This window comes from Lissotriton helveticus, chromosome 1_1 (assembly GCF_964261635.1).
Source record: "Lissotriton helveticus chromosome 1_1, aLisHel1.1, whole genome shotgun sequence".
Taxonomy (NCBI): Eukaryota; Metazoa; Chordata; class Amphibia; order Caudata; family Salamandridae; genus Lissotriton; species Lissotriton helveticus.
The window spans coordinates 976,499,470-976,513,446 of NC_136057.1; the positions used below are offsets into that span (position 1 = coordinate 976,499,470).

The following is a 13,977-nucleotide window of genomic DNA, read 5'->3' on the forward strand; positions in this document are numbered from 1 at the left end:
ATTAACAGAAAGATTGTGTGCGGGTGATGAGTTTTTTTATTTAGATGGTGCGGGGGATGCAGCATAAAAAAAAGTTTGAAGACCACTGCTCTAGAGATACGGAGAGGTCACTGAGCAGGTTCTCACATTGGACATGTAAATACAGCATGGCAGCATCATTGGGTTAGACACTGTGGTCTTTGAGCTGTTCTGCTTCAATGACTCTGCTTTAAGCCATGTCATGAAATCTGGTAGTGGCCCATATCCATGCAATAATGTGAAACTAAGGCCCAAATTCAGAGTTTGTTGGAGTCCATTTACTTTTTAATGCACCAGATAAATAACAATCCCATGGGTTAAATTATTTATTGGGCATGATAAATAGCACCTATTACAAGTTTTTTAGGAGTAACATTCGGAAATTGATGCAAATTTGCATGGTAAGGTACCTCCCATAGGTTTTTTCCCCTCTTAAATTCTGACCGTTTTCACCTTCCGATATTTATTTAAAGAATGGAGATGTATTTACTGTACCTGTAATTAAGGGATGTGGCAACTACCAGCCAACATGCAATTCCCACCCCTTTGCAAACTGGTGTTTGTGGATGACAGAAAATACCAACACACAGGAATCGGGGGCCAAGGTTTTGGGTGCACATGCATGGGAAACCCTTCTGGAGAGTCTGCAACCCCAAGACAGTAAAAAGAGTCTCTGACACTGCCAGGAGAAAGTGCACACCGCCACTTGTTTCTCTCAGTATTCCAATGCAATTAAATCAAGATGCTCATTTTGGGCTTTTTTGCAGTCATCTTAGATGAGTTCCTTCCCACAAGGAAGCAACAATGTATGTGGCTCCTACCCACTTGTGTTCTTTGTAGTTAAGATTATGACCATTTGGTTGGTGTCCATACTCTTAAGCACCCAAATCAGTTAAGTGAAGTGCAAAGAAAAAACGTACAATCTTATTTTGACAGAACCTTTGGACTTTTGCAGCAAATGTATTCAAGCTTCACTTTTAAATCTGCTTAAAAGTCCAAATGTTGCAAATACGAAACCAGTAAGTATGTTCACCTATTCGTTTCAAGGTATTACAAAATGAAGGATATTTTTAATTCATTACCTTAACGCAGAAACACACATTGTGCTTTTTCAAAACTTTCATAAGTAAATTATATCGAAAAAAAGAAAGCAGCATCAATCTGAATAAAAAACATTTCCGTTATCAGACAGATGAACATGGAACAAATCCAGATTTATTTTCTCTAGAGCACAGCACCAACAGTCCTCGAAGGAGCGTGGGCCACGATGCAAAGGGAGGATTTTTTGCTGCGACACATGCCGGAGATGCTGTTCACCTGCAGGGGGCTGGTAAGCATCGCAGGCAGCAGCAAACCGCAGTTTCCAGCCCATCTTGGGAAGGCATAGCCTGTCCCAGCAACGTTATGAATAGCTGCCAACGCGTTGCTCTTTTAGAGGGAACCGTTCTCTATTTTTTTCTTCATAGGCAGCCTAGAAAGCATTCGTTTTCACGCACTCTCAAAATGCTTTGAAGGCAGTAAGAAATAGTTGTCTGCGCCCACTATATACAGTGACTGTAGGTAGGGCTACACATCCCAAAAGGACCATGTCAGCCTTTCAGCATGAAGAGGTCGACACACGAGTAGCATGGGTTTGGGTGAATAATAATACTAAAATGGCACAGTGGGTAATTGTAATCTTGCCCTGCTGAACATCCAAAATGCAATTTCTTTTAAGGGGCGAGTAATTTAATAGTTTTAACCCACTAAACTACACTGCGTTTTCACCGCATTCCCTTCCCTCGCTCAATTACCAATGAAGGACCAGGAGGATGCAAACGAAAACGTCCCCTTTTCAACTGTGCATAACAATGGATGTGCAAACTATTCCGTCAATGAAGTAAAATAGGCAACGCATGTTCTGCTTGTGAACAGGCGACGTTGGTAAAGTAGTTCAGTGGTGAAGCTATGTGTAGTTTGCAAGGTACACATTTGAATATGGAGAGCATGCTCTTCATCCCTTCAAGGTCGATGCGGGTAACATTCAGTGAGTAGTTATCTGTATTTTAACTTGGTGAGGCAAGTTTACAGTGCTCGCTATATAGAAGATCAAAGTTAGTTAATTAAATATGTTAAATCCAGGAGATACCCGACTACTATATCTGGGTATGGGCACTTAGCAGTTACGGTTGGCTTTGCTGTCACGATTATAGATAATAAGGACCCTTCAAATCCGAAAAAGCAGTCTGTTTGTTTTCCCCTCTGGAGATCAGTTCTAAAACATTTTCTTCCCACGGGGAAAATTCACGTTTTATTTCTCAAGCACAAGCTACCATTTACGCTATATAGCTCCTGAGGATGTTTTTATGGTCCGGTGACTTTAGCAGATCAGCACATTTGTCCCAGATTTGTTTCCAATTAAAGAAAAAGAAGAGGGAGAGCAGGTGACGTGTCAATAAAGTGGACCATCAAGTGCTGTCTGAAACCTACAGTGCATCTGAGCCAGCTCTTCATCGTAAAGGCCGCTAACGCCAAATCTACCCCCTCTCCAAACTAATTTATGTAATCCAACTGCGCCAAGGTTTCAACTATCTACTTCAACAAATACGTTTAATTATTTTTCAAAGCGACATTGACCTCACCCGTGTGTTTAAATCAAATCCGTATATAAGAGTTCGGATATCACATGACCCCGAATGCAAGTGTTTATAAAACTGCACAAAAACAAGTATAGGCAAAATAAAGAGGCAAAAAAACTCAGGTTCTTTCTTGAGCTGTCATTGAAGTCTTTATTTGAGGTATTTTCAGTGTACAACATACAGAAAACACCACAGGTTACCTAAAACCTATGCTCCATCATTCCTCTACTTGCATAGGTAAACGACATATTCACCGTGGGCCTTGTTATCGTAGTTGCTGAGTAGCTGAGACCAGGGGCGTATTTTTTAGTAATGGCTGAATATATAAGTACATCTTCCTAACCAATGCATAGGAATTATGTGCCATGTTTTGACAAAGGCGCTTTTATTTTTAATGGAGGAACGGCTAAAATTAGTATTTAAAATGTAAACATCTTTTTTTATGTATCGTGCCACATGGCTTTAAGACCACCTTCTAAAAATAAACAATCTTAGCTCTGAGTGAAGTAATTTGCCTGAGATCAAAGTCCCCGTGGCTAATTGGCTACACTGGTATTGGAAGCCAAATATGCTACATGCACCGTTCACGACTCGAGCACCATAACTGATGCAGAGCCATTTACTGTGGTTCAAATCGCTTTTAAGGACCGAAAGCGTCGCGTTGAACCTTTCTTGACACCCTATGCTATGTGCCCTTGCTATTTAGGAAAATACCCACCTTACTAAAGAAACAGAGGCGATATGAAAATGCGCACGCAGAGTCTTGTTGGATTAACGCGCTGGCTGTGGTGCTGCGCAGTAGAAAACTCAGTCGTTTTAGTCAGCGCACAACGCCGAGTATTACGCCCCCCTTATGAAAACGTCGTCAGTATATCATATATAAGCTCCATGAGTCAAACCCTCCCCTTCCTACTTCAGGGGGATGGGGCTAGGATTTGAGGCTCCTGTCAGGCTGGAGGAGGAGGAGGAAGAGCCGAGGATGTAAACAGTAGATCCTGAGCTCCCCCCCCCCCTCCCTGTGTTTACCTCAACTTTGAATTTCATCTGCGCAACATGAATTGGAATGCAGACATTGGGAAAGAGAAAAAAAAACTCAATCCCGTCAGCGGAGACCTATGGCACGGAACCAAAATATTTCCTCCTAGCGACACTATTTTAATTTGCATTATCCATCCCCCTTATACCGACTTTTCATTTATGTAAATAACATTACTTTTAGAAACGTCATGTAGTGGCCAGTATAGAAAAAAATAGCGAACAGATATCTACTGTAAATTGCAATCGCAACACAGATCGCGTTTTAACAGCACATTAGTAAAAATCAACCACTGCTACCAATGATTTAGTCGAATTCGCCTAGTCATTGGAAAAGCCCTGGACTAACGGGGTTATTACTGCAACACATTGCATGTGGTACCTCGACTAGCACGCAGGCTGTGATGCAGCTGTATTTTGTAGGGGACTTCAGAGGCGGCGACGCTACCCTCATTTTAAAACTGCGATGGTGAGGTTACGTGACATTCCTCCAAAATAGGGTGCAGAAAATAAACAGGTGATGGGAATGGAATGCCTCGTGCAAAGATTCCTCTCTTACTGAGATGGGACATCTTTCACGTGTCAGAATTGCCGACCCTGACACAACACATGCAGTGGCTCACTGATTTGTGTAATCCGCGTATCTAAGTAATATCTAATTTGAAGAATACCCTTCGAGGTATATGTAAATTACCTGAAAACTTTATAAACCACGAACTATATGCATATCCAAATAATCAACTTTATCAATAGTTGGAGCATGAACTGAACTGATTGTCCTGGTATTGTGCCTCTTAAAGATATTGCACACTGTAAAAAAATAAAGGTATACAGATTACAAAATACATACCACATTGTCTGCCTTCCATTTAAGTCTCGTTTTTTTCCCTTGACGTCGTTTTGCATCCATGAGTTTGAAAAAATGAAAAATGGACGAGGTGTAATTTGTTCTTATATAGTTCACGCCCAAAATTAATAGATACATATGAGGAATGTTGTTAGCAGTGGGTTTTAAAACAGACGGTCCGCCGGCAGGTGCATTGCCTGTGGTCCTGATCTCTGTGATGTCTTCTGCTCCTGGGATCTAGCTGGCTGCTGTGCTGCGAGAGGAAGCGTAGGAAGGTGGTGCTGTGGCTGCTGCCCTTCTTGGCTGGCTGTGTGGGCTCCAGGCTGCAGGTTGCGTACTTTCTATTTCCCATCCTCTCTCTCTCCCCCTCCTTCCCTCCTTGTGTTTTGGTAGCCCGGGGCTCTCCCAGTGCCTCTCTCTCACCAATGCTGCCTCATTATATCATAGGCATCATGTGACAGAGCTAACGACATAGAAGAAGGACCTGGCATGCAGCATACGCAGCTGAAGGGCGAGTGTGGGTGCGTCGACTCGGTAAACGCAGCCTGCATTTACACGTGGGGAAGAGCTCCAGTGGCTCTGAAGAGACTAAGAAAATGCCAGAAAAAACTTGGAACAAGGAAAAGCTTTTGCGGAAATGTAGTTGAACAATTGTATTCATGGAGGACTGGATTTTAAGTCATGATACTTGTCCTTCTTTTACATCTATGCCATTTCAGTGATGTACAAACAATACGGCCATCTTTAAACGGCTAAATAATGATGCTGTAGGACCTCTGTCAAGGCCATCAACATTTCACCGTGAATTTATCATATCGCTAAATGGTGGTATGACTTTGACCGACAATAAACGTTTGCACTTTTCCGTTTAGTGGTATTGTTAATGTCGAATTGTAATAGGTTAAACATCAAAGTAGCATTTTTTTAGAGCTTTTGCATGTTAAGAGTAGTTTGTGGGCTTCAACATTTTTCTAAATAATCGAAAAAGTACTTATGCAAGTATATACCACTGGTTACGTTTTTATTTTTATTTAAAACTGAAAAATACTCCCTTCCCAAAATGGCCTTTATAATAACACCTTTTCCTTACGGGGGTTTTCATGGCAGCGTCAAGCAGAGCTCACGCGTTCTACTGCAGTATGAAGTGCTCACGAATCACATGCTTTTTCTGGATCACACGCTGCAGTGGCCGTCTTTCCACGGGTTCCATGCTTATTTTAAGCAGCGAATATTAATTAACGGTGGGCATCAAAAGAAGGGAGAAGGGAAGAGAACCTGGTCTGAGGAGAAGACACATCATTCTGTATCTGCGACCAGTAGGTGTGACATCACGCTCTAAATTTCTCTGTTGGAGCATTCGGCGATGTGAAAAGCAGACTGAGTCATCAGTGATGCTGAACATATGTTTTCCTTGAAGTAAATGTTAGTCATAATGACCTTTTTTAATACAGGAACATCAAGGTCCATTAGATTACGGAAGATGAATTTAAAGTGAGTTTAGAAACATTGTATCAGTCGAAGTGAAGCACAGTAACAGTAGCGTGCTTTATCGAAAAAGTGTTGAATAGCAGATTGCGAAGTGTTTTGGTGTCAAGGGCGAGCGACCAAAGTAATTCTCTTATTATTATGACTGAAAAGGAGGAAGAGATACAATGCATGCACTTTACCTGTACATTGTTATGATTCCCTTCCCTACAGGAACTAGCCAGGAGTCTGATATACATCTATCCATAGGACATGATCACAATATTGTAGTCCATTCGTAACCTATTAGGAGTTGCCCACAAACCTCCACATGTGACACACAGCCACTGTAAATGCTTTATAGTAATTACTCTGGCAACATAGGAGTGGCCCCCTAGGAGTGCACTGGTTACAGGAAGCCAGAGTAAAACATTATATGATGTAACAGGTGGGAGAGGAGAGCAACCTATGGGCATGCAGTGGTTTCAGGCATCCAGTATAAATGTCATATACTGCACATCCAGAAGTGACAGGACCAGTCCCATGTACTGGCTACTTAAATGCCCATCTTATCACAGGCTTTTGTTTAAACAATACGTCTTTCCTCCATTTAAACAGCAGGGCCTACAATTCTGGTTTTCAGCTGTGGCTGGCTATTGTAGGTACATCGATCAAAACCAGAGAAGACTTGCTCAGCACATTGTATCAGGACTAAGCCTGCATGTGGAAGCATTTACATTTTGCTGCCTTAAACAGAGCCATTCATGAAATACTCCTAGGTTGGCTTTCAACATACTATGTTGTCACAGGAAATCCTCTACAAAAGTTTGCTTATGCTTGTTTGATAAGTTTCACAAAGTGAAACTAGTTTAATTTCTATCCCCTTGACGCCCACCACATGGGTAGTGTAACATTTGTAGGGTCCAAAATGGTTCATCATAGTGGCAGATCTTCAATTACTACACAATAGCCCGGCCCAACATTTTTGACAGGGTTGTCACATGTATGGCAAAAAAGTTCCCAGATATAAATCGAACTACCCAAAGACGTTGCAGATTATCAACTAATCACAGATTGCTTAACCTGTCCAAATCTATATGCATGACTGGTTGTGACTGAACACTTTCAATAGTGAAATCCTATTGATGGGTACTGGCATCCCAGATTGACTTCTTTTTAAAGACGATCCTCTTAGGATTCCCCACCGCATACTTGAAAAGAAATTGTACAACTCTGGAACCCTCGTTCAGCCAAGCTTTACAGTTGGGAAATGTCTTTGAATGTTCTTCCCTCATCTGCAGGTCCCATGTGGATTCCTCCATCAGATGCTCTTGCATCAAACAATCGCCCCTGTTCCGTCAGTGGTCATCTGTAAAATGAACACCTGTAAAGAATCTATGGTGCCTCCCAGACAAGTTTGTGGTGAATATTTCGAGTACAAAATCTCACTCTCTGCAACAGCTGTGGCCCATAGCGCACAAATACCACATCTGCCACTTTGATGACAATCCAGAGGTTCATAACTAAACAGCTCAAATTAAAATATGTCCAGTTCACAATTACCTACAAGGATGTGTGCTTCCTTATATTTTGAACTGGACAGCACACTCGTGGGTGACAAGGCAGCTTACTTCAGCCACACAAAACAGGTTCTCTGTCCTTTCAGTAACATACAGGTATTTTGGGAATTCCTACCTATTGCTCCTCTGCCTAAAATCAGGCTTTCTAAGGTTTAGCAACACCATGAAAACACATATGTTCCAGTACGTCATTGGTTTCATTCACTATGAACTGCTCCAAAATCACTTGCAAATATGATGCCTTTGAGGCAATACTTTTATCACTTTTCCTGTAACCATTCCTTCTCACTGTTTAGTTCTGTAAAATAGCATGCTTGCTACCTTAACACTTTACAGAAACAATAAATAAATAGCTAGTTTCAGGGCTACTGTTTTGTACGTTAGAAATTTGTTTTGGCATATCAGGAACTTGATGTTCCTTGCCAGATTTCTGCCTCAAACCTGCAAAATGTTTTTTTTAAAATGTACTTGCAAGAATTCTATTTTCTTTATTTTTTTGATTGGTAGTTTTGAACCTTGTTATATTTTCAAATGGAAGCAAATCTGGGAACCTTGCATGGTTTGACGAAAATGGAGACACAGTCTTGCTGTCAACCCTTAGGATTACCGGTAGTTCTAATAAAAGCGACTTGGGGCCCCTCAAGCTCAGATCATTCTAGGGGAACTGGAAAAACATAAAATTGATATCCAGTGCCTAAAGCAGTACAAGAGACATAGGGGACTGGACTTGCAATTTGGCAGAGAGAGCCTCCTCACCAACACAGTCCCAGGTGGGTAGCAGTTCATGATTTTACTCCCTCAGAACTGAAGGGGCATTGTTTGTAAAAGGAGGAATATGAGAAGATGAGTGGATGCTCAAGTTGCAGTTGGCTCAGAGAGCCCTTGAAATCAAAAAGGTCACTGGAAGTATCAAAGGCACTCATAGCGCATGAGAGTGAAATTAGACAGATGGACTTGCAGGCTCAACGACCTTCTAGCGTCAATGGGGACTGCAGCAACAATGATGCAATGAACGTAACACCCTGTTCGAGGCATTCTAAATCCCAGTATCGAAAATATTTTGTACCTAAATATGATAATGGTTTTCGTTCATAGATGACTCTTCAGGCGGCTGAGGTAGAGAAGAAACATTGGCTTGTGGTGCTTATGGAAGATTGCCTAATTTGGGTAGGAATGCAGTCCTTAGCTTAGATGAGACAGAATGCAGTCATTACACTCGTGAATGGAAAACTGAAGAGCAAGTTTGGGTTGAATCCAGAGTTGTACTAGCAAACATTTAGAGACTACAAAGGATTGTTATCTATCCTGAGTAGACTTTGTTGATTTCCTCATTACAGTCACTGCAGTTATGGGTGGAAGGCAGGGACCGCACAACATATTCTCTTCAATTTGCTCATGAAGGAGCACATTTTGAAACTCTGTTTGCCAGGTTCGCATAATCATCTAGAGTGCAGCAAGTTCATTAAATCTAGATTGCCTAGAATGGAGGCTGACAAGTGTGTCTGCACCAGTCTGTCTAAAAAGACAAAGGAGAGGGACCACAAAAGGTCTGCCAGGCCACCATCAGAAAAGTAAAACTGATGGCCAAAAACTATAGATCAGGTAGGAGAGACACATCTCACTTCACCAAAGAGAGGGTGGGCACATACAGTGGAGGAGCCCAATTAAAATAGCTGGTTATCAGCCAAGACACAAGGGTGTAAACTTCTCATGTTAAGGTGGGCTCACGCTACTGGGCATTCTGCAAGGGTAGCTAGTATCGCCGTGGGGTGGTAATTGTCCAGAGTATACCCTGGTGTTTCTTTGTTTGGATGGATCATTTTAGCTGTATATATGTATTTGTAAATAGGGGTAAGAAGGCTGATTCAGAAAAGGGATATATTATATTTCATCTTGTTCTGCCGAAGATTGTGTAATGTTTATACCAACTTTGCAAGAGGTAATCTCCGGAATTAATAAACGTCCCAATTTAAAAGCTATATCTATAAGAAAGGCAATCGTAGTGACCTGAATTGTTGACACCCGATTTCCTTGTTGGATGCACTGGCCCAGGTGTTGGGAACGATTATTCTAGGTATATTGGAAGAGTGGGCAGAAGAACATCGCCTTTTGGCAGACATCCAGTATGGATTTCAGAGGGGTAACTTTGGAACAGTGTCTTAACTTGGTCCTGTTGACCTTGAATCACACAATAGCTGTAAAAGGCATTTTTACTTGGACTTCATGGACATATTGGGTGCATTTGACTGTGTTTCCCATAGCAAGTTATGGCTCTTGAAGGAGAACATGGGAGTAGACGTAAATTTAAATTGAACTAATTAGGGACATCTACTCCGGTATGGTTACCAGAGTGAAATATGGAATTGATGGTGAATGTATGGAGGAATTCGCAATAGATTGGGCGGTGTGGAGAGCTGTGTCCTAGCATCTTTTCTCTTCACTATCTATACCAAGAACTGATAGAGGATGGTGGTGGAGAGGTGCAAGGACATACCTCAGGGTGGTCATCAACACATCCCTGGGAGAGAATATGGCCTACCGGCTAGGGCGGTCGACCTTGAATCTGGGTAACTGGGTTCGAGTCTTGGCAATGACTCCTGTGATTCTGGGCAAATCACTTAATCTCCCTGTGCCTAACAAAAATGAATGTGTCCACATGAAATGCAACTGGTGCTATGTAAAGCACTCTGATACCTGATTCGGGTCAAGTTCGCGCTATATAAAACTCTGTAAAATAAAATAAAAATAAAAAAATCCCCTTTCACCTCTATTTAGGTGATATGGTCCTTATGGCCCACACTCATGACGCTTTTCAGTTGTTGCTAGATAATGAACTCCTAGCAAACCTAAAGGAAAGTTTCAGTTCTTTTAATGACACAGAGTCACGGATTATTCATAAACTTTCTCATTAATTTTCTCCAGCAGCCTTCATCAATAACCAAAACGACATTTCCCAAGACACAAGGGAAAATAAGTAATAGAAAGAACCAATCAACAGTCCTCTGAAGAGACAAACGTGATTCCTGCCATCTTCTCTCTTCCCACGAAAGCTGCAGTTACTGTTAAATAAAGTCATGATTTTAATAAAGAGTTCACTGCTACATAGTCCATAATTATTTACTTGCATTACAGTGAACTACAGTGATAAAAGAGGGTATAACCCTTTTATTTACTAACAAAGTTATTTTCCAAGTCATAGGTAGATAAATGAATGAAGCATATGGGAGGGAAATTAGAATGTCTCATTTCTAAGCAGAGGCATAATTCTTGCCTCTATGTCCTTAATAGAATTGAAACTTTCATTTACGCTTGCTAGGAAATATGTCATTATATATCCGGACCGGAGGCAAGGATTATGTATGTTCAAAGCTTACTTACCACTAGAGAAGCGGCATCCACTATGGGTTTGAAGTAAAATCTCTTAAATGTGGAATCTGAGGACTAGTCTGCAGCATTCAGGATGTCCTCTATCCTCGTACCACCTGAGGCTTTAGAAGCCATAGCACCTTGCGCAGTGTGTACACTGAGGAGTTTGGTACCTCACCCATCTTACAATGGTAGATGAGACTGCTTTGAAAGGTTTACGAATTGAGATACATTGACGTTCTTCCATGAGCCTGAGTTTATCAGTCATACACTCGTACGCTTTCAAACATTGCGCAACACACAATTTCGGACATTCATTAAAAGCTGGGCACGATATAACTCTAGAGTGCATTTTTATACTTCTGCACATAGTAAAGGTAACCCCATCAGGGGTGTATATTTTGCTAGATATATCCTGTTCTCTTACATTTGATACTCTCCGGCAAGACACCAAATACAGCAGCACAGCTAGTTTACTAGACCAATCCTTCCTGTTCAGATATTTGTTCTGTGGGCAAGCTAGGGACAGGTTTAAACTTTATTCACATCCCAAAATTGAGAAGATCGTGGTTCTGGGGATAAGAGACAGTCAGATACCTCTGAGAAGTTTCTGTACCAGCAGATGTTCCCCTAGTTGCACCCCATCAGTGGAAAGATTTCCTGCTGAAATGGGAGATCTAAAGGTATTTACTAGCTTGTATGCCAATCCTTGCAATACCAGATCGAACAGGAAATTCTGTACATGAACAATGTTTGAGCCCACTGTTTCCAGGTACTGTTGCATACACCAAGCCAACCATCTTTTCAAGGCTGACCAATGTTTTTTGGTAGGGTTGTTTGCATACACCTTGAGAATGTACTCCTGAGTATGTTCCAAAAGGCTTTTCTATTGTTCCAGGTAATCCTCCAGGCCATCAGATAAAGATTGCCTTGTAGGATCTGGTGTGGCAATCCTTCCAGATACCTCAGAATAAGAAGATGATACGGTTGTCAGACTGGAGAAACCCAGGAAAGTTCAAAAAGGACGGGAAACCAAACTTCAGATTTCTAAATCAGTGTGATGAGAACCACATCTCCTTGTTGTCACCTAATTTGCAATGATATTCTCGTAATCATTCCAAATGGGGGAAAAGCATAACTTTCTCTGCCAGCCCTGAAGGAAGGCATCAATTGCCTTCAGACTTGGAATACAACTGAAGTACCTGGGGATCTAATGATCTAGACAGAACGTAAATAGAGCCACAGAAAAGGGGCCTCAGATCTTGTTAGTGGAATATTTGTGGGTCCATTTGCTACCCACTTGAATTTTGAAGTTATCTTGAGTGCCAATATGCCATTGTGTTGGCCTTTGTGGGCAGGTATTCATCCGTTACTGAGAACTGGTTGGCAAAGCAGCAGTGCCAGAAGTTCTTCGCTATGTCCGTGAGGGTCTAGGAGCGAGTGACGCCTTGGTGGTTTATATATTTTACTTGTGACAATGTCCATCTGCAAGAGTATGCAGCATTGGTCTTTCTTCCAGTATTTGATGATGAAGGATCTGCTGAGAAGCTTCAGACAATTGATACTGAGGTACTGTTCTTGCTCTGACCAGCTTACACTTGTAGATAATCCTCAGCAGGTGCGCCCCATCCTGAACAGCTGGCATCTGATTCTATGATGCTACCCGGATCTGAGACGAAGATGGCTTTCCTGTTCCAAGCTTTCATGTAGCTCAACCATCACAGAAGTTCTTTCTTGGCGTCCTCTGATGGTGTAATTTGTACCAAATACGTGAGGCCTTTCCGGAAGATAACATGCTTTTAGACTTGAAGGGCCCTGTGGCGTAGGGGGCCTGGGAAGATCGCTTGAATGGGGGAGAGTATCCCCACTTTCCTCACTAGTTTTCTTAGTAAAGACTTTGCTCTGGCCAATGTTCTCCTGAGTTCCTGTCAAATCTTGAAGATCTCCTTGTTCGGCAGTCTGAGTGTAGTTCTGACTGAGTCTATAACAAAGTCCAGAAAAGTGATTGATTGGGAAGGAATCATTGAGGATGTTTCCCTGTTGATGGCAAATCCCAGGCCCTCAATGAGTGAGGTTGTCGTTGATAGATGGATCTTCAGCTTCTTCCATGATTAGAGAAAGTTGTCCAAATAGACGATCAGGCGGATTCCCTGCATCCTGAGGAGTTCCATTGCCGCTTTGAGGACCTTTGTAAAGCACTTCAGTACCAATGAACAACTGAAGTGTAGAGTTTGGAACTTGTAGACTTCCCCCTCCAAATTATTTGAAGGAACCGGCATTGAGGTTTGAAAATGGGGATTGTGAGAGAAGTGTCCTTAAGGACTAAGTGAACTAGTCAATCCCCTGGACAAAGGATATCTCAAAGTAAATGGATGCCCTCTATCTGCCACAAATTCAAACAAACACCTGAGCTCCGCTGCAGGGGGTCATGGATGACTGTAGAATATTTCACTCCTCGTCCCTCCGAGACTCCTACCCAATGCTAGTCATGAGTAAAGGAGACCCCTGGGGAAAAGGAGAAGGGAAGAGATACATCGGCCAGTTGTTCACTGCAGCACTAGACAAGATTGGTTACCTTAGGAAACAGAAATACACCGATTACTTCAAATGTTGTAGAGGATGTGAATTTTATACACACAAAGACTCTTGCCACTAACCATAATGCTATCTGAACTATCTTGACTGCCTGCACTCTGTTACAACACACACACACATATATATATATTTATATATATATATATATATGTATATATATATATATATATATGTATATATATATAATATATATATATATATATATATATATATATATATATATATATTCTTTCTAGTAACTCTCAGTTTATGAGAGGTAGAGTTAAGAGAAGCTTTTAGTTGGGCCAGCTTAGATCTAAGTAAGCCACAGAGGTTTGCACTTCTATAATTCAGCCTGGAAATCACTAGAGCTTGAACCAGTGACTTGATATCATCAGGGAGGAGGAAGGGCTTTATTTTCCTAAGGATGTTCATTTGTAAATTAGCACCATTGATAACTGTACTGATGTGATCC

General features: G+C 41.5%; 1 long non-coding RNA gene across 1 annotated transcript in view; it reads left to right on the plus strand.

Moving 5' to 3' along the window:
• The first annotated feature begins 5,703 nt into the window (after positions 1 to 5,703).
• Positions 5,704 to 13,977, plus strand: part of LOC144771566 (uncharacterized) — a 61,737-nt gene continuing 53,463 nt past the window's right edge. The window contains exon 1 of the long non-coding RNA XR_013599357.1: positions 5,704 to 5,838. This is a non-coding gene — a long non-coding RNA (uncharacterized LOC144771566). The remainder of the gene's footprint in view (positions 5,839 to 13,977) is intronic.